A 23,553-nucleotide genomic window follows, 5' to 3' on the forward strand; every position below is an offset into this window, starting at 1 on the left:
AAGTATGACAAAGGTGTTTAACTATTATATTGTGCCAACATGTTTTGCAAATCTCCTCCAAAGAAGAGGCACTTTTACTTTACTCCTTCATCTTTACTTTTTCTTCATGGCGAAGATACACTTGTCATCCAAAAAAATTCTAATCCAATCCAAAAATAAAAATAATCAAGTCTGATTCAAAACTAATAAATGTAAGTAACTGTATCTATACTAATATTATAAATGCGAAAGTAATGTTCTGTCTGTTGCTCTTTCACGGCCAAACCACTGAATCGAAATTGATGAAAATTGATGTGAAGCTAGCTTGAACTCCAAGGGAGGATATGGGCTACTTTTTAAGCCCAACAGCTGACGACTAACTCCTAAATCTGCGAACGAAGCCGCGGGCGACAACTAATATTTTATACGTTTAAATATTTTACACATATGTTATTGTTTAACAACTTTTTGACTTGAATGCCGTGAAAAAATGGCTCGACTCTTATGTCGTGATGCGACCTCTTCGCCGCCTCTCTTGGAAACGAATTGATTTTAATTGTACACTAATTATTTATTTTACTCTATATTATATGTTTATGGGTAACTTAATAATAAATTTTCTCAATAATCGTTAATTTCATTTACTCATTTGCTGATAGTCTGTGAAGGCTGGGGGCCACTTTTCAGTCTAGAAATTCGAGTCAACAAATTACAAGTATGCACCAGTTGCAATGTTTCCTAGTTGCTTTACTACGGATAACTAGAAAGTCCAAAATCCTTTAGAACTTCGTCTTTTTGTGAACAACCGTCGTGATCAAAATCTATCTAGATCGAATTATGGTACCATGAAATCAATTTGACAATTACTCTGCAAAAGTATCTAAATAGGTCTGAATAGGTACCACCACTTGTCAAATATTTTACAGTCACACTTATTAATGTTGTGTTCCTCTTTAAAGTCCCAAGGTTGATGGCGTATTGATGGTAGGGATAGTAATTTTTTACTACAGTGCTAATGTCTATAGACCGCTTACCATCAGGCCTATTTCTCAGTCTACCAACCCACTTGAGATTTTCAATTGTCCGATAAGGAGTCTGAGTCGTATTAGGAATCGGTTTATCTCGATCTGCCTTATCAGACGAACGATTTGTTACTATCTAACAAATATCGCAATTTTTCTCCAATACTGTAAATTCGTCTTATCTTATTTTCTTAGCAACGTTTTCCGATTATTTTCATGTTGTACCCAAAGTTCTTATCAAAGGAAAGTAAACAACCTTCTATTTTTTCTGTGAATCTTCCAAATTATATGATAACAATAACATACATTGGTTTGGATTAACGAACAATCAAACAATTTCTAAGAATATATACGACTAAAAAGTTACAAATATCATACGTACAACTTTACAATTGCGCTATCCAAATATTCGTAAAACCTTTTGACAGAATAAAACGCTTTAAGCGAAGCTCGAAAATCGTTCCATCATATTGCAGGCAGCACAGAGCGCTTAAAATTGAGCATGGAAATCCATCATATTGGTAGGTCAAAATGATACGCTTTGTCCAATTATAAGAGCCAGCGCACCATAAAATCAATGACGGTGTCAGTTTTCATCTCTTATCAGAGTAAACCGACGTTCCTTTACTCGTAACGATAAATTTTATCTTGATAGACTTTTCCGCTCCGAGAAATTGATGTCTTTGATCTTAATATTACAGTAAATACCGCCAACGTAGTCAAGCATGTATGAAAAACAAATTAAAAAGTTAATTGGGCTGCTAATTACAATAGTATTGGTTGTATAAATAACATTACTGACAAATGTTTATGACTACATTATTTTTATGTCTAAGAAAGTACAGGAGCAACGGATCGTCAAATGGTTAGTTATAACTCGCCGTAAGAAATATAAAATGGGCTTCTAGATGATATGTGGTCGTCACTATAATAGTGCCCTAAGATGTATGATATGAGCCTCCAAAATATAACAGATTCACCCATGGCCACTGATGCTGTTCTGGTCTGTTATGGCTCTCGCGTTCGTCACAGTCTCCATACATTCAAACGAATGCACGACAGTAGAGAGTATTGCTTCTAGAAAAATCTACTACCGGTATAAGAAATATTATAATGGAAATAAGATTTATAATATAACCATAAGATCATAAAACTTGAAAAGAAACGGATGCATTTAAAAAATAAATAACATTGCAAACTAACTTGGAGAGTATTTTTAACGCATTTCACAAAGTATTTTTCAAAGGACAATGTTTCCTTTGAATGTTTTTTTTTTAAAACCGTGAAAATAGAACGAGTAACAATGTTTTATATTAAAATAAAAACGTATTAAATTCCTATAAAGGCGTACGGTGGAACTTAAGATTAGAGGATTAAGAAGCGGGCTATACAGCGTGCGCAATTTTGTGATATTCGTGATCGCAGTTCATATCGGGGTGATTACAATGCCTCCTATAAATAAATAGTCAATTAATATCACGCATGAGCAATTTACTTTTTAATTTCCGTTGACATTGACGCTGCAAGAAATAAAAACTCTTTAATCGCAATGCACTAACTATGAGGTCCATAGTGTTTTAGTTACACCAGCTCACTCACTATATAAAAATCTATTGCTATTGGCTGTAGAATATATTTACAAAGACGGGCTTGCACAAAGTCCTAAAACAAAATCATTAACGTCAATAAAGCTACTCTATCAAAACAAATTCAAACCTAATTCGATGCAACATTGACAGTAATCACAGAAATTAAAAGACTCATTTTAGCTTATCACCACCATGAGTCCGTTTTCAGCATTTCTTTAGTGAAATACGAAGTGATATTGAGGAAAAGGACTGTCTAAAGAAACAAGATAGGTTAGATGGAAAGGCAAAAAACAGTGAAACATGGATAGGAAAATAGTATCGGTTAAGGCTAATTACTAACTAACGCTAAAATCTATAAAAATCCTTTTCGCGATTGGCACAACGGAATACAAATTATATCCACACAATATAATTCTTTTATCTCAAATATATTGCTGAAGCGTATTCGAATAATAAGCTTAGTATTTTAAAAAAATATCTCGAAGCTTACAAGGATCACGATGCGAACTACGGGTCTGAATCTCAATCTTCGAATCCGATCATTTCCATTCAAATAATGTTCGTTCGTTCCCCGGATTTATGCCATATTAGGCGATGCTATTCAATCTAAGGAGTCGCTCGTGCTTTTATTCCGTAGATTCACAATTGTTGTGCATTCGTGACCTTAACGCTGGTATTTGGTTGGTTGGCTTACTATAGAACAAAAAGCTTGTCCCCAATTGCGTTTAATATACGCTGTTCTTGGTATTTTGTTTTCGTGTCATTATTATATGAATTGTTTATTTAATTAAAAATGGTAATAAAATAAATATTTATATTCATATATTTTTTTAAATATATAACGAATTGTCTTATCGTAACTCCTGAGAGGAAGGCTGAATAAGCCTTTTTGAATAGTTTATTGAAAAACTACTTTGTTCAATTTTCTTATGTATAAATCTCAGCTAAAATTGTTTTTGTTGTTTAAGTTTCGGAAATAAACAGTTCTTATGATTACTGTTAAATATACGTAATAAATATTCGTTGATATCGTAATAGCAGACTGCAGACTATATTATCGTCAGAAAAAACTGTAAAGTAAAATGTGCTTTTAGTTGATCAACAGATTAATATAACGCTGCAATCAAGAACAGTATTGTAATATTTTTAATATAGGTCACAATCGAGACAATAGCTAGACAAGGTTAAACGTCAATATAACTTTCAAACATTTTAAATAAGAACCCTAATGGTCCAATTTTACAGGTAGGTTTTATAGTAGGTTCAAATACAAGTGAAAATCAATCGTAATTTCTTTCTAGTACTTAATTTTTGTTTATAATTAATTGGTGATGGCTTAAAATAAAAATAAATAAATAAACAATAAATGTATTACATGAATATAAAATAATAATAATTAATAATATGATACGCCTGACCGTATTTCGCGCTGCCTCCCGCCAAAAAGCGAATGAATTTTTATAAAAGACGTCTGACAGCTTGACGTATGACGTTCGGAAAGTCGCACTAATTCTCCTTATAATATTTATATTTTAATTTTGTTGACTTAACCTGCATTTGGCTTGACAATAGATTCAACTACTTTTATCACGCGAGTCTTATTTGACGTCATTGAATTGATGGCGTTATATATAGAGCGCATATATTTCCATTAAGTTTTATCAAAATCTAAAGCTTTATCAAACCTTGTTTTCGAGGTCAATGAAACAATAGAAATAGTGCAACATTTAAAACCCACTATCAGCTCCAACTGTCAGAATGAAATCGATTGATGAATGTGTCCAATACTAGTCGGTTGTACTTTTAAAAACATCTGAGGTGGCTTTATTCAAATCACGACTTACGCGAATAGGATCAGAATGATCGGCTTTTGCATTGCATATAGACACGAAAGAGAGTCTAATTCTAAAGGCTACTTATAAATGAATTCGCGGCATGTTCCACGATGGAATATTAAGTGACTTTTTGAATCTAGAACGAACGTACATTGGCGAAAATAAAAGTTCAGCTTACGCTGGTTTTTGTTTGTCACTTCATATATTTTTTTCGTTTCGTTGCTTGTATTATATAGCTATGTAACATAGATACATAGTATATAGTAGTGGCTACTATTATTTATCTAAATATTGTCTAAATTTTATTTTTTATTTATTTCAGAACACTCAATGTGCTGGAAGAAATCTTTTCAAGGGGTAAGCATGCATTTTATACTGAGTACTCTTTATACGCTACTTACAGTACAACTTGCACAAATCGTCACAAGAAAAAATGTGTTACGCCCCCTCCGGGCGACTTTTCTCGCTCATTCTTTTGATTTAATATACAAGATAATTAAAGCTTATTTTATTTAACTTCTTTTTTAAATTTACACGGTAATTTTCATAATTTTGAAACGTTGTTTTTTATTTTATTGTATATGTTTATTTAATACATCATACATAGCTAAAGCAACTACGTTCCAAACAGCTCTCGATATTTTTCTTTCGGTAACGTATAATATAAAATAATTATGAAATTGACTAACGTAAATTTTGTCAAATAAAGTTCAAGTCTTATTAATGGTAATAATAATATTAACGGTAGTTATATAATGTTGTGTATTTTATATAATTATTATACATAAAGAAAAAATAAACAATTATATGACTTAAATGATTTTTTTAATCATTTAAGTCATATCAGAACTTTTCTGGCGATAATGGAATACTACCACGCTACTTCGCGTTCACTATGTGCAATAAAAAATTATAGGGCGTGCAAATCAGAACACGTCATACAGAGCGTAAGTGAAACTCCTTTTTAACGTAAAAAGAAATAATATTTTGGAATATAAAATAATGACGCGTATTTTTCATGGCGAATATTTAAATCAAATTAATTATTAGAAAGATATTTTGAATATGACTTTAAAGGAATAACAACTTTGTGCGATTCATTTTAGGACTAATATTCCTGTACATGGTTTTATACCGTTCATATACTTGTCCATGTACCAAATATAGAAACCAAATTTCGAACAGGTGTGAACTTCATGTCGAACTGACACGGATATGAAAATGTCATTTTAGAAGTTGGCTTTACCAAAGCCACTAAGCAAAGAATTGTATTTAAATTTGGAATCGAGTTCACTGCGAACTGACAAGGACTTGTGAATGACGTTTTAAAATTAGCTTTCTTCAATAAAGTACGTCATGATTTTGAAGAATATGATTTTAATGGGGCTTAGGTATAATGCAATATTAATTTGTTTAAAGAAACTGACCGTAGCAAGCTCAAATCAATTATCACCAGCCAATTAGAGGTTTCTTCGTAGTGCATCATAGTGCACCTTCTTCAGGTCAATATAAAATCGTGCAATTTTCTCAGTTGTGACTTAATTGATGCATCCAAACCATTGATCCAACAAATGATGGACTTCCTCAATACAATAAAAATGTCACGTAGTAGGAAGTAATTTCTTCTTTGTAAGAAAAAAAAACTTACTCCTGCGAACAAAGTTACGACCCTGGAATCTAATTCTAACAAATTGTCTCTTGAACGCAACCGAATCGGAACGTAATCATTGCGTTTACGCCTTTTCGTATTCCATCAATCACACATTCGTTCATTCAACGCTCAAACGTCAATTTTCTTAAAATTGATGACTGCGCAACGTTTCAACTTTGACAATAAATCTAACTATGCTAACTTGGTCAAACAAAAAGTTACGACGAATTCAATTCTCTTGAAATGTTTCATGAAACTTGAATTCTAGCATAAGCGTTGCATGAACGCTTACTTTCAAAATCAACATAGTAAGCAATACTATTTATGGATCATTCGTATTTTGTTTTTTAATTTTCTGCTAGTCATCATGATGTTGAAGCTTATATTATTTTTTATTTTAAGTAGGTAAATATAGTAAGCGGTCAGCACTGCGATGTACAGCGACGTACAGCGACCATCTTTATAGAAACTAAGATTTAAATTATACCGTCAAAGATTAACAGTCCACTTCTTCACTCCAGTAGGTTCAGACGATGTAAGGTCAGTTGAAACGCGATTCAAAATATTAATTGTTAAGCTTCATTTTGTTAAGGAAATATCGAGAAAAATATATACAAGGATGTGTAACATCAGATTTTTTTTTACTATAATGATGTCAAATTTGTTTGTACGTAAGGGGTAATCTGCGGAACTAATGATCCAATTCTAAAAATGTTTTTACTAAGAGAAAGTTACATCATCATCATCATCCTCCAGCCCTTATCCCAATTTTATTTGGGGTCTGCATGTCTTCTTCTTTCATTCTTCTCTCTGACGACGTCTCACAAGTAACATTATTTCCAGCCGTATCGTCTTTCCCACAATCCATCCATCGTTTCTTTGGTCGTCCCTTCCTCTATATCCATCCACGTCTATGCTCAAGCCCATCTTCACATATAGAAAGCTACATCATTCCAAAAAAAAAAAAACACCCGTGCGAAGCCGTCGCGGTTGTCTAGTTTTACTATAGAGACATAAAATGGAACTGTAATAATCAATCATCGTTACAATTTCCAAATGTGTCCAGTCAGTGTTTTTGTATACATTAGTAGCACATATTGCTATAGTTAATTCATATACATAAATATGTTTTATAATAGACTTGCATTCATAAAATATCATGATTAAACCTTTATCTATTATTTAGTGTTTTTGAACTAAATAAAGTTCTAGATTACTTTATACTTTATTGTATATGTTAAAGTACTTAGTGGATTTGCCTTTTTGTAATAAAAGTTTTAATTATAACAAACAGTCTTTATTGTGTCACAGAGCAGAGTAATGCTAAGAAGAAAGAAAAAGGCGCGAAATTTACCACAGACTATACATAGTTGGCTATAGATAACTTATAATTTAACAGTATAGAATTGTATGGTATACTTTATTGTGTTGTCTAAATAAAAGAAGCGTATAATTTTGGCGACCTTATCGCTACACAGTTCTCTCTTCCAGGCAAGGTAGTGTAGGTTGGGAAAGCTAATAGAATATGAGATGGGTGGTGCTCTAATAATAAATAAAATAACATAAATTGACATATTATATATAAATTAATTATTATTAATAATTATATTATCAATATATGTATAAAATTACAATTATATAGTCTAAATCAGCGAGCTATGTAGCTACCTCGTTTAACTAGTTTGTCTGGAAGAGATTTTTTATATGGATAGGTCCGGATATGTTTATATTTTTATGTACTATAAAAGGATTAAAAACAAATTGAGTTGGTTATCCTTGTCAACTTGTGTATTTTTTATTTCAGTGATGAAATAAACATTGTTTTTAAATGAATCCGATAGAAAAATTATGCTCGTTTATCAAAACTATAATAGATCTACCCATGACAATGTTGCACCTGCATGATTTATGAAAATATGGATTTGATTCAATTCAATTAAATAATTAAGTTTTTCTACAGAGTACTTATTTTAGTAGCATAAATATTATAAAATTATAATTACTACAAAATTATATTATAAGTAATCTGTAGAGATTTTAATATTTATTTAAATAAGTAAAAAATTGAGTTTTCTGTTAGATTTTTATGCATTGCTTAACCATTAATCTTCATGACCATTCAGATGTCAAAAAAACATTGATAAATAAGGCGTATTACTCAATACAAGATTATATTAAAGATAACAAAGAGTAAACTTAGTATTAGTTGATTTCTAGGTAGGATAATGTATGAATTTAATTATACTTTATTGACATAATGTATAATTCAAATGGTGGAAAAGAGTAACTACTGAGTTTCTCGCCGGTTATTCTCGGTAAAATCTGTAATTCAACACTGGAAAATAATTATTCAAAAGTGCTTTTATGAGCCTTGAATAAAGTATATCTTAAATCTGATAAAACTTTGGTAAAGTGTTCTCTAGCGAAGGCTATACTGCCTTCGCCCCAAAATACTAAAAAAAAACTACGTACATTTTTCCTCCAATATAAACGTTTTATGTACACCCGAAGTAGTTAAATTATATCTGTGCGAACATGTAGCCAGTGTGAAACAAAAATATATTTTAAAAAACATGAAAAAAAATGTTGCCATGAAAATAAAATTGAAATGTAATAGCAATGAAACTTTAATATTAGGTTACGTTACGTTAATTATTGGTTTTCTCTTGTCTGCATATATATTGATAATTGTGTTAATGTTTGAACGTAAAACCCGTGTAATGGTAACATTGCTGTGAGCCGTTCTGTCAATAAAAAGGTCATAAATACAAATGGCAAAAAAGGCTGTTTATCGTTTCCTCCTCCAAAGCCCCCTTTAAACAACTGATGACCAAATAAGTTTAATCTAAATAACTGGATTATTGTGCTATTAAAATAAATAATCGCATCATTTGTTATGGCAATAAACGACTGTTATTTATAAATAAATAAATCTATCGGTCGTTGTGGCGATCTTTGGGGGAGTCCACTACTGAACATAGGTTCAGTAGTGGACGTCCTTCGGCTGACATGAATGAATGAATGAATGAAATGTACTGTTATTATTTTATTGATCTTATTTACTTATAATAATATTTATCTCTAAATGCATGTTTATTTTTTTTTGCAAATATTAGCTTTTCGTGTTATTCTATTCATAAAATAGGATAATTTAAGTTTAGAGGCCTGAAAAAAAATTGACCTATTATTCTACGAGATTCTAAGACCCATTATAATTCAACCCAATGAATGCAAAACACGAAAGATATCAAAATATTACACATAATTCAATATTGCAATATCACGTTTCCGGGCGGAGCTGAACCTCAAGAGCATCGTTACCGTGACACTGTTGCTAATAACTATCATTTTTTATATGCGAATGGCAACACCTAAATCATACGTATAAACATTTTTATAAATACTCACTTCAAGGAAACAGCGCTGCGTCCTAATGTATATGGCATATGCTGAAGAAGTAAAGACCATTTGGGAGATAATTACATTGTTTAAATGTTTATTTACATATTTTATACTTAATGTACATTTCTATTTGTTATCTCTACCGCAAAGAAAAGATTATTTCTTTTCTCTTTAAATCCCTAAGATATAATACAGTGTATATATTTGTATCGCTAAAAAATTATCAAAAATGTCCAACATTAATCTTGGTTTTAATATAACTCTATTTTGCAACATTGTACTTATATTGTTCGCACGGATTGTGATTTGATTTTATGAGGATTAGGCAAACGTTGCTTGGAAAAGAACTGAATAGAATTATTGCCTCTTGAGAATTCCGTTTATTAATAAATGTAGTCGGAACCGGCCTCTAATTATAGACATTTTATTATTATCGATAAACATTGACAGAAATTCCAGATGCACTGAAATAATAAAGCTCGAATGAAATCAGCGTCAAAGGATGTGCTTGTTTTGATATTATTCGGACTCTTGAACGGTTTTTAGGTCACGTGGATGACAGTTATCGTTAGGGTTGTCAATTATAATATAATTATTTAAAAAAAGAAGGTTTTATTATGATGAATTTTTAGAAGCAGCCCATTGTTAGAAAGATTATAGTACTTACACTCCTGTGACTTGGGAAAGACTTAAAGCCTAGCCAAACCATTTCGTGATTTCTGTTCTAGTCGGATATCTCATTATTTTAAAGTAAAGATACAGCCTGTGAGCGTCCAACTGCTGGGCTAAAGCCTCCTCTCCCTAAACACAACGTACACAGAAATTCAATGGTTCTTGATCATCAATCACCGTTTAAGATGTACGCGATCCAACCACTAGGCCATATCGACTCAATCATCACTAAGAAGAAGTACACTACGTAAAAAGAGTACACTTTGCGCTTATATAGAACTTGCGCAGAGACTTGCTCTCCCTTGAGAGTCACCGGCATGACCAGAATCGAAGACATAATTATCATCTTACGTAAACTCGTATATATAGACGAAACCCAAACATAAATTATTCTACTACCGAACATCAATACTTAGTACGGCTATGTTCCGGTTCGAAGGGTGAATAAGCCAGAATCACAAGGGACATAACATCTTAATTCCCATATTTGGCGGCGCATTGGCTGTGTAAGCAATAGTTTATATTCCTGCTCGTGCCAACGTCGAATGTGTAGAGGTGACCGCCTGCCAACAGGTGGCCCATTTGCCCGTCTGCCTTTCTGCTCTAAATTAACGAAGGATATGTGTATAAATTGTAGCAAAGGTCGGCGTCTTTTTTTCGTACTACTATAATACTACATACTAGTAATATAGAACGTGATTATGGCTTATAGTACTTATATACTATGTTATGTATTTTATGTAAAAACTGTCCAGTAAAAAATCACTTTTATTTTTTATCACTTTTGTATTTTAAAATATTAAGATACCAGACAATATTATAATGCAATCAGTATGGCCAAGTGATTGATCTATCCGCCTGTAATGTAATACGTATTATCGTATACACATGTCTTTGTTATTTAGATATTTTTTAGGTATCTATCTATATCTATATCTAAACTTTCATTCAAATTTTAATAAATAGTTTAAGAAAATAACAAATTGAAATCTATTATTTATTACCAATAAAACATATATATATATATATAGTGACTATTACATATACATTACTGAGATTTATAATATCACGTACTTTACTGTACACATTTGAAGATTTATAAATGTTACATAGAAACTTTTTGAGTACCTCTTGTAGTTTTGGAAGCGTTCGCAATATCGTTCGAAACTTGACATAATAAGATATATGTATCTCAAAAAATGTACTACACAAATAGCTTTGGCCGTTCTGAAACTACAAACTATCATACTAAAAAAGTTACGTGATCAGAAAAAATAACCCGAATATCTTATTCAAGTATTTTTTTTTAAAGTATATGAACTATCCGTGGTTGAATCCTAAGATACGGGACAAAGAACAAGCTTCATACGGCCAAGAATCTTTCGCAAATTTTACATAAAATGATATGGACCTTTTGTTAATGTTCAAGGCTAGGCTTCGTGACTTATACGCTTCCATACCTCGTATAACTATGAATAAATCAATGCGACCCACTTTAACAAGTCCACTTTACTACATTTTTTCATTTGTGAAGGAAAGACGCGGTTTTATATTTTGACAACCCTATGTGATACCATTTTATACATTGATGTTCGGAATTGGTTGAGTATCTTCTTCATAACTTTGATTAAACTTTTCAATTTAAAGCCTTATAATATGATTTTCCACTTAAGTTGTCACGGAGCAATGCCATTATATATAGACATTCTATTTTTATAGGAATGTGAAATATATTTTCTACATTTGTATTTTTTTTTCTAAAGATTTTTGGCATGGCGAGTTTTCATGAGAGACCAGAGTACTGCGTAGGTTATATAACAATACTTAATGCTATGTGCGTATACGTTGTCTATTCTCTATCTCATAATCCAATAGATGGCTATCTGCCGCAATTTCAAAAAGTTTCATCTTTATATGCTTTCTTGGGCAATGGACTGTAAACGCTGTCAATATCTGAACTTTGACATGTTCCTGAAAACTTCTCGATCTTTGAATGCACTGGTGGTCTCACAACCTTACGAAGCTATCTGAGTTTTTTCCACGATAGGTGGTTTGAGTTATTATTATGTAATTTGTATTCAAAGCTCGTAAATGTTTCTTTGATGGGCCAACGTCTCAGGGTAAGGTTAATGGATACACATACGATAATGTCTCTTTCAGCAAATTTAATTTCCACGCGATATTTTCTTTTACCGTCAAGCACGAGATTAAAAAATTGCCATTTTTCGTGAGATTCGTTTGCGTTAATACATATAAATAAATACTCTTATCACAGATACATTTATATCAACAAAACAAAGTGATTTAATGTATTATTATAGTTATGAGGAATTATAGTCAATGAGACCAAATATAGATCTCACGACCGTAAGCAGCACCAAGCTAAAGCGCAGGTTTTCAACGAAGCTCAAAATTAATTGAGGCCACAAATAAGACCCAGGCTGCACTATTAATAATTAGATTATAAAACAAAAGAATGATGGTGCACACGGAGCATTAGAGTGAAGCAACAGAAGCGAACACAAAATAGTAGTCCGGTAGTGCGAAACGTAAATAATACCCTATTAATCTATTCTTAACAAGTTGTCGCCCGCGGCGTCGCTCTCGCTTTGTCAGTGAAAGAGCAACAGACATGAAAATAATAGCGTAAACATTAACTATTATGAAACTAAATTTATCTTATCATGAATCTTCTGTGTGAAGCTATCATAATTTCACTGCAATATCTTATGTAGTTATTTCTATAAGTATATACATAAAATGTATATACATAAATGTCGCAAAAGCAGAGTGGTGAGATGCGGTCTAATAGTCACCTACTTTTCTCAAATGCCTGTCTTATCATTGTCATTTTAATAATATATTAGATGATGACTTAAAAAAAGGTCACTCCATGTATTAAAGAGACAGACATTTGGGAAATGTAGGTGACTAGTATAATGATAAAGATATATTGGATGGTACGAGGTAAGTTTGTGAAACAGTTTCTTGGGTAAAAAATATGAAATAACGATTTCAAAGATTTTGAAATGAACATATCGCAACGTACGTATATAATGTGTGTACGTATATTATTATTATATTATTTAAGTATACTAGAATACTAGTATACTTGAATATTCAGTGACGTCATGAGTCGGAGTTCTTTTGTCTTTATCAATATATAAATTCTAGAAAATACTTCAAAGCCAATTTTAATAAAATGATATGTTTATTATACTTCAGCCCGGTCCAATCACTGTGGACAATCTGAGCAGAGACTACAACTACTTAGGAGATATTATTAATATTGTGTGTACGTAAGTAAGTGCACTTCAACTTTGAAAGTTCAACTTGCTACTCGGAATATATTGACAGAGAAACCTATAAAATAACTTTTTATTGGCTCGACGCGGGATTTGAAGGTATCTGCAGATTTATTGTTTCGTAACTTCAAAAAAGGAGACATATTATTTTATATTTATTAAATGCTTAGAGCATTAACATAAATAAAAAGTGAAAGTTATGTAATATCTCAACATTTTTATTTGTAGACTTAATTTTATTTTAAATGTCGAATAAGGGAAGAAACTGTTAGAGGTATATAGTTCATTTCAGGAAACGAACTCCCAAAGGAAATTTTCCACGTTCAATCATTAATTTTATTATGGGTGACTCGCAGTAGCCAAATCATTTCTTAGGATTGTCATACATGCCGGATTCGACTCGCTTATCTAGCCTCGCGCATCGACCAATGAGGTAAAAGTATTTTGTTCTCTAGGAGTTCGACTCGTGGAATGGACTGTAGTATGTAACATGTATATAAGTAAATTTTACCAACAAATTATATTGCGATAGTCTATTCGTCATTCGTTTCTCTAGGCGTTAATTATTTACCGTTTACCGATAATTTAGAGATATTATTATGCAAAAATGTATGCAAACACAAGTGCACTTCAACTTTCAAACTTCTTGTTGCTACTCAAAATAAATAAATATATATTGGGCAACATCACATACATTACTCTGATCCCAATGTAAGTAGCTACATCAAAAGTAACGACGGTACCGCATACACCCAGACTCAAGACAATATAGAAAACTAGTGAAATTTTTATATAGAGAGAAAAATCTATAAAATAACTTTTTATTGTCTCTGATCAGGTCGGCTAGGATGAAGTCCTCCTGCTCAGATTAAATGAAGCCTTAGAGTTTCTTGTTATTGAGAGAGATATCAATATATAACAATTTTTAAGGCAAAACTAAATACTGCAATAGAGCATCGCTTAGTCATAGAAACTATAAAATAATCTTCTCTATGATAGAATCAATTCCGATTAAGTATTTAAGTCTAAGATATAACAATATTTAATAACCGATTATAAAATTAATATTATATTATATTAATATAATAATAACTATATTATTATATTAATTAATATTAGATTAATCTAATTATAATGCCAGTATTGAAAAGAAGTAAAAATAAATTTATCAATTCATTATATACTTCCCATAAAACTCATTTGCACTTTGAAAGGCCGACAATTTTACAAAGTTGTATAAAACAAAGAGCGTGACGCGTATTCATCTCCATAAATCCAAAGTTTCAGACTTAATGGATCTCAAATGAGGAAACCTATGACAAAGACTGATGTACGGTGAAGGTTTTTAATAAAAGCGATGTAATGTCGACCTTAAAAACAAAAGAAAAACAAATTTAAATTTTAATCACAAATCATATACATTTATGTATTTTACTGTTCTAAAGACTTTTCTGTTTTAAAGACCTACGTTATTTTTTAGTATCTAGTATTATAGTCACTATGTGGATAAAGAATAAAACTCCAAATGGTGCAACAACTTGCTCTGGCGCAGGCCACCACTCGACTGTTTGGGAAGCGTATGCTCCCCACCACTCGCCTCGCCAGATACTGAGCGCTTTATTAGTAACAATATACTACAGGATCCATCTTAACGTTTAGAGAAACATATGTGAAATAGTAATAGTGATATAATTTGTTAGTAAATTTTACTTGTAGTATATATTACAACAGTCCTTTCCATGAGTCGAACTCCTAGGAAACATAATACTCTCATCTCATTGTTGGATGCGTGAGGTTAGAGATAAGCGAGATGAAACCGGCATGTAAGGCAATCCCAAGAAATGATTTGGTCACGCGCAATAACCAATGATACAACAAACGCAATTTCCTTTGGGAGCTCGTTTCGTGAAATGAACTATATGTGTATAGTTTCTTCCCTTATACAATATTTAAAAAAAAATTAAGTCTACAAATTAAAATGTCGAGATATTACATACCTTTCACATTTTATTTATGTTGATGTTCTCAGCATTTCATAATAACATAATAATTTATTTCAATTGGTAGTCTCCTTTTTTTAAGTCATGAAACGATAAATCTGCACATCCCTTCAAATCCCGCGTCGAGCCAATAAAAACTTATTTTATAGATTTTTCTGTCAATATATTCCGAGTAGCAAGTTGAAGTTTGAAAGTGCACTAACTTACGTACACACAATTTTGCATATTAATATCTCCTAAGCAATTGTAGTCTCTCCTAACATTGTCCGCATTAACTGACACGGGCTGAAATATGTCATTTTTCATGTAAGTTGAAGTTTCATGTGTATTGAAGTATTTTCTAGGGTCAATATATTGAAAGAACTAAATACTCCAATTCGTGACTAAGTTGCTTTACTAATCAAAATCCTTGCAATTGTAATTTAATATATATTTTGACAAAAGAAGCAACATGTTCTGTAACTCGTACTGAAACTTATTTACTATTTAAAGTCGGTATACTATATACATGGTGCCCGTCTTATCTTCAGACGGGTACGATTAGTACATACAACTTTAAGAACAAACATAAAAAAAATATATTTTTTTTTTGCATCTAGGATAAATGAAATACTCAGTTTGGTTCAGCTGTTTATTGATGAAAACCGCATTAAAATACGTTGCGTAGTTTAAGCTAAGCGTACAGACAGCGGGGAGTGACTTTGTTTTATCATATGTGGAGATAGCGTAGGATGATTAGAATTATCATGAAAACCCTAGGGATATTCGCGAAAACACGGATAATTATTATTCGTATACTCGTTTTATTTTGATTAGAAAAATACTTCTCATCATAAAAAATATTTTGGGGTATTTTTTTATTATTATAATAAATTTGTCCAATTAAAATATTTACTATTTACGGCCTAACAGTAATAACTTCGAAAAAGAAAAAATATAGGCTGTAAGTACTTAGGCAGTACGTCTTTGATCTTTACTTTTCAATTGTATGGATGGTATTTAAAAAAGAGAATTAATATTCGAGTTGAAAAACAAAACAAAACATCTAAAGTCAGTCAGCTCGTGCAACACAGATGCAACACCGTTGAAACTAAAATGTACATATACATCGTCAAAGTTTTATGTGCGCAATCAATAAATACTGAAAAGACACACTAGTTCAGCATTAGCCAAGAGACACTCGACAATGTCTAAAATTAAATGGACTATAATAAACGACACACTCACACATATACACTTTTTGCGGTAATATAAATTTTAATACACACATTAAAACGTTCACTTAATAATATGTAGTAATACAATACATATTAGACAATGTTACACTAATAAATAAAGTAGAAACACTATTATAAGCACAAAGTTTAGTTTATGCACTACTATGTAAGCTACAAAACAAATACTGATAGAGTAATACAGCTTGTGAAACTTATCCCATTGTAAAATAGTCTTTATGGCTTTATATTAAGAATCATTTATATTTGGTATATGTGAGAATATAGAGAAAATACAATATGCTTTACGAACCGAGTGGGAGGTGTTTTACGAGACGTTGTGACTAATTTTCCGAAGTATTTTTTATTTACAGTACTTTTAGGAATAGAGGAAAAGTACTTATTGTCTTTTACGATTTATGTTTGCATTAGTTTTACATCAAACTGCGTCATTATAAATTGCAGAAAAAACAGGAAATAAGTTCCCGCTTGATGTATGTTGTCTTTAACTAACTAAATGTAATTAATATTTCGTAACTAAGACAGCTGATATGGCCCCGTGGTTAGAACACCGGCATTTGTCTGGGGCAAGCACCACTGAATTTTCATGTCCTTAATTTGGGTTCCCAATTAATCTCGTGATCGATGGTTAAGGAAAACAACGTGAGGATACCTACATGTGTCTAATTTCAATGAAATTCTGCCACATATGTATCTATCAACAAGCATTAATGAAAGAATCTTCTTCTCAAAAGGGGAAGAGGTCAGAAGTGGAACATTTGAAGACTTACATTACTATCTTATAAACAAAGGTTTATAAGATAGTTATAGATAAAGAAAGGTTTATAATCAAAGGATTAGCCATTTTGCAAATATAATCCCAAAAAATATTTTAAATGCGAATGTGAGATTGTTTGTGTATCTTCCATGTATTAACTACTGGTACGATCTTCGTGAAATTTTACATACATGTTTTCAGACAAATGGTAACTAATATCTGATCCCCTTCCCGCATCACAAGGAGGCGTAATCGCGGAATACATACAAAGGTATAGGAGTAAACACTAGTCTAAACAAAAATTGATTATAAAAATTGTCAATTTCCAGACTCAACTGCTTTTGAGAACTTCTTAACACAAATACCCAATAAGTTTTCATTGGCTCATTCAACGTAATGCGTCCAGGATCTTCATATTTATAAGCTGGCCATTAGGCAAAGAAGACAGAACTTAAACTTCAAGATTTAAAAAATAACAGTTTATCGATAAGACTGTTTTCGTTATTTTTGGGTACCGATGTCGTTCATTACTTTACTGTCTGACGATACTGAATAGATTTAAATAAAAAACAATATTTATAAGGTAATAAAATCGACGATTGTAAGGCTATTTAAATACTTCTTTGTTGCTGAAGCTTAAAGTTCGAATTGCATTGGTAGAACCTCGATTGGATTCACAGGTATGACAGTGAGACAAGTCCATGAGATAGGATACGAATGAATAAATATTTATGTGTGTGTTCGTCAATCGATGTGCTACTATACAAGTGTAAGCTTCATCTACTGAATCATTTAGCATTCAGAGCAAGTAAAGAGTCATTACGTTTGAAGGATTACAATTCCAAACTAACCTATTGTTTTTATTCTAATTAACGCACACACTCACAGGTGAAGTTAAAAATATTGCTGCCGAGAATTCGGAAAGAAATAGGACTACTCTATCAGCACATACACATCTAGAGCAATAATTTATCACAGTATCAAGTATGTAAGTAAGCGTTAGGTAAATTTTGCGAACCCTGAAACTCATTAATTTGTTGATTAACAATTAGCGAGGGAATAGTATGAATAAATTATTGGTTCTTGATGATTCGATCTACGCGAAGGAGCGGTTTAACGCCTTAGTTAATATAAATTAAAATACATGTAAGAAATTCATATTTTAATTTAGTATGTTATATATATCGGTTGTCGGGTCGGAACCGATACGCCAACCGATTGGGAACCATCAAGAAAAGAGCATAGGTACTTCTTTCTTAAAGGCCGGTTTCGCACCTGCAAGCCTTCCGAGTTGCAGATGTCCATGGGCGGTGGTAGTCACTTTTCATGAGCCTCCCGTACATTTGCTTAATATGATTGAAAATTTTAAAGAATATTTTTTTGCCATGACCTATTTTCCCTAGAATAAGCAGAGATCCTCCTTTCATTTAAAGATTGACAGTTTCAGCAATCTGCTCCAGTCGTCTGCAGATATACATTAAAATGGCTGAATTTCATTTAATAAATGCAGTTTTTGGCGGTGGTGACCACATATCATCAGGTTGCCCATTTGCCTGTCCGCCTACCTATATGATAAAAAAGACGGCTAAATGGCAACGATTATGTTTCGATTCGATTGCGATAATATGACAATTTTTTAGTAGAATCGATCCCCAGTTCTTACATGAACCAGCGACCGACAGTAAACATCTACGATAGACATAGAAGACTATCAACTCGATTACCTCGCTTCTTATATTTTATATATAATGTAACACAAAATAGTAAATATTTATATAGAAACAGAATATTGTATCAACGTGACAAATAAAAATATATCTATATTATAACATCAAGCTTCCGGCGCCGAGTCAACCCTTCCTTCCTGACTTAGGGAACTACATATAATATTTTATAATAAAATCCCGCTGACAGTTGCCACTTAATCTTATATATCAAAATTAATGTTGGTTATATCTGTTGGAGATTTATAGACTTCGTCACCGACCCCCGTATGACCGATAACCATTAAAGTTGGCACATAACACGAATACGTGTAATATTTCAACTTATATACTATTCGAGTGTCATGAGAGTTGGTATATATTTGAGCACGGAGAATATTTGAGCGCAATTGGTATCGGTTAATACCTTATAAACAAATTTAAAACGTTGCAACGCATATCAGACAAGATATAAATATGTGAAGATGTAATGAACAAAATATGTTATTAGAAGGTATTCAAATGTGTTCGAATTATTTATTTACATTAGCTTGTAAATTTCCCACTGCTGGGCTAAGGATTTCTTTCCCTTTGGGGAGAAGGTTTGGAGCGTTTTCCACCACGCTGCTCCAATGCGGGTTGGTGGAATACACATGTGGCAGAATTTCGTTGAAATTAGACACATGCAGGTTTCCTCACGATGTTTTCCTTCACGAGCACGAGATGAATTATAAACACAAATTAAGCACAAGAATTTCAGTGGGGCTTGCCTGGGTACATCTCGGCAAATTATTCGTCGGAAATTTATTTATTTAATTAAATAATAATAAAAAAACTATATTAATAATAGGTTATTTACAAATCATGATCGCGTGGAATAGTGGTACAAATGCTAGCTGTTTTTTGCCCGGTGAAACGTAATTTCAATTCTCTCGAGTCTAGGCAAAAAATCACCAGTACTCTTGTCGCCAGTGGAGCTAATAACACGGGGTGTTGTATATTTTAAAGTTGTTTATACACAACTATTGCACAGTGCAAGTGGTTCAAGAAGATATTAAGTAATTTGAAATTGGAATTACATGATTTGAATCGAATTATTAGTAATTAAAAAAAAAACTAAATAGTCTATTCCAACCACAAGAAGACAAAAGCCAAATAAACAACATTTGACCATATGACAACGAATTGACGCGATATCATTGGTCGAGAGCTTGAATAATCATTATGAATTTGTGAAAAAATGGCGATTTGTACTTAGACGAAGTTGTTATATAAAATTTGGATGTAAAATTAACGTGGATGCGAAAGTAATGCATTTATAAAGTTTATATATGTATATTAAAAATGAACTTATTATTAGACTTTAGACTAGACCATGTTTATGGAGACAGTTTATTAACAACTTGTATCTCATTACTAAAGTGTGCTCGTAGTGCATAATATAGTGGCTAAGTGTACGGAAATTGAATATAAATTTAAGTAGACGTAGAAATTTTCCAAAGCACCTGTGCCTCTGTCGAAGGCAGCATATAAAACGAAAAATATTATCTTATATATTAAATTGTATGTTGGTTTTGAAATATCACAAACTTTAGCACATATATTTTGTTATAGAAAATATTTTTTTATATTTATTCGCATTGATATACGTGCTGCTAGGTGCTGTAGCACGTCAACTTCAATAACCTACATCCGATCGCCAGACAGAACTGGATTACCTGACTGTAGACTCTCCTCCTCTTAAAACCCTGTTCGAAACATTATAAAGTGTCTGGAATTTTCCGTCGACAACTTCTAAATAAACTAACGTATTATACGTAGTTTCTTTACAAACATCGTAGAAAAATATAAAGAAAACACAAAGCTGACCACAGAGACCACAAGAAACGTGTTCACGAATTTGTCAAAGATATAAATTATCGAAGAAACCCCGGCGCTTGGCTCCATCGGTTTGATCATTGCCCTAATGAATTCGGTAAAAAAAAAACATTAGCATAAAAAAAAAAAAACGGATGATATATTGAACTTTGTGTTTAAGATTGAATTGTATAGTGATTCAGAAATACGTAGTTCCCGTAAATTAATTATCGATATATGATTCATAAAGCAGACACGGTTAAATACACGTAGCACTTATAATGTACGTAATAAGAGCGATATTGTAAAAAAAATAATGTATTCCTGTATGTCTACCAGGAAAATATGAAATTTAATATTGTTATCCTGTCATTGCTATAATGTAATAAAATATTACTTCAGGCAATTTTCACACGTGTACTTACAGTTTTTTCGAATTTATTTATTTTTAATTTGTAGATTTTTTTTAAATAGGTTGGATATCATGCCACTTTAGTACCATCGACAAGGCTATTTTTTTTCTATCAAAACGGTGCCGTTTTACGTTAATTCGAAATATTTTATTCGCACCCAAAGAAGTATTACATTAATAAATAATTCTTATTGATATGAACAATATTATACGAACGATATTATAGAAAAATAAAGTAACAAAAATTATATCATATATTTATACATAAAACATATTAAATTAATTTTATTTTATTAATCGAATTGTGTTGACAAAAATCTTGCTTATTCTGCCTAACAAGCTTTTTTAAACGAATCATCTTTAATAATTAAATTAGATACAAGATTTGGTATTGGAAGGTTACTCAAATGTTTCTACATCATCCGTATTCACATACATTTACATTCGAAAAGTGTCCGTCGGTCCGTGTGTTATCATGTCCTTTGTACCGGTAATTAAACGGGCTGCCTCACATTTAGGTATACCAAAGTACTTAGTACATAGCAATTTACTTTGTCACCACAATAACATGAATTTGTTAGGGGGATACCTATTCCGAAAGGGCCTAAAGCGCTTTAATTTGTAGTCTGTACTAATAAATTATGAGACTTTTCTTAGTGTATGGTCTCATTAAAAAAACTATTAAATGGCATTTTTTTTATTATTGAACGATCTGGCAAATGAGCTACCAGAAGATATTTTAACTATTCCTTACATCGTCAATACCTCCTGACTTAAATTTCAATTAGATATTTACAAGGCGGCTTTGTTTGTTGGATGCCGTATATTATTGTGGCAAAACAATAGCAATGATACTGGCACTGGTGCCCAAACTTAAGACAACCACAAAACACACGTGCTAATGAAATTCGACATTGTTCGAGGAAAAATTTACAGTTTATTGTTTAGTTGCATTCCGTCTGTGTAATACTTTTCACGAAACACGTTATAATAATATATTTTTTTTTTATGAATGATCTATAAAAGTTCCTTTGTTATTTTAAATAATAACTTTGAATGATATTTTGTTTACCGAAGTGCAAATTTCGTGATGATTATATCTCGTATTGTGTTATTAAGGTGAAAGTATTATTTGAGTGATAAATTAATAATCAGTAAGTATTAATTAATTACAATAAAGAAATATACATCCATATATTTTATGAGTAAAAAAGTGTATTTTGTATGAAATATTAGTTTTATTTTTAAACTAAAACTATTTCAGTTTGAGTACATATTATAATATAGAATATAAGTAGGTATATAGGTTATAGAGATTTATGTAACTATTTTCCACTCGAATAATATGTGGATTCCATTATCCTAATCTGCTTAAAAATTTACCTCGTTTGTGCTTAAATTCTGACACACTACCCCGAACTGATAGAATATGCTCCTAATCTTCTTAATAGGGTTTTCCTAACAATCAAACATTAGCAGTTCTGTAAAGCTACTGTTGATAGTTTCTTTGATTAAACCTTCTTTGTAACATTCAAATATATTTTTTTAAATTTTTTTTCTGGTCTTTTTTCTGTGTTGTTTTCCAGACTTAAAGGTATGACTTAAAGTATTTTTTGATCTCTAGCTCTATTTTTAGATTTATTCTCTTAATACTGTGAATAAAATAATTCTATTTTTGAATTTTACTTTTTTTTTGAATCGTAAAAGAAATCATAATTAAAATATTGATACTTTTAAAAACTCTTTCCTGGTTTTTATTAAAATTATTGGTCTACGGTATATCCGAACGCGTTCGAATTTTAGATAATAAAAGTAATATTGACAGGATAAAATAAAACTGGATTACGCGTAGATTTGGTCGTTTCGATCTAATTACGTCAATCCATTAGTGGATCAAACGCAAACTACGTTCAATGGAAATTGGACGTAATTGAGACTGAAAATTAACTGGTAATGCGCCGATACCATTATCTGGCGTACTTTCTAATTATGCGCCATTTTCAACGGTTTTCAACATACATCTATATAAATAAAAGAAAGCTATTACAATTTTTGATGTCCCTGTATTATACTACTGGATTGAGGATTTGTCTTGCTTAAATTTTAACAATTGTCCACGTTCAAGGTCTTCAGA

At 31.6% G+C, this 23,553-nt stretch overlaps 1 protein-coding gene across 2 annotated transcripts in view; it reads left to right on the forward strand.

Annotated features, from left to right (window-relative positions):
* The window catches only part of LOC125073096 (cGMP-specific 3',5'-cyclic phosphodiesterase-like), a 128,807-nt gene that overhangs the window by 19,907 nt on the left and 85,347 nt on the right, over nucleotides 1-23,553 (forward strand). For both annotated transcript variants that reach the window (XM_047683792.1, XM_047683791.1), the window contains exon 2: nucleotides 4,748-4,782. The gene's annotated coding sequence lies outside the window, so the exon portion shown is untranslated. The remainder of the gene's footprint in view (nucleotides 1-4,747; nucleotides 4,783-23,553) is intronic.

Source organism: Vanessa atalanta, chromosome 23 (assembly GCF_905147765.1).
Source record: "Vanessa atalanta chromosome 23, ilVanAtal1.2, whole genome shotgun sequence".
Lineage (NCBI taxonomy): Eukaryota > Metazoa > Arthropoda > Insecta > Lepidoptera > Nymphalidae > Vanessa > Vanessa atalanta.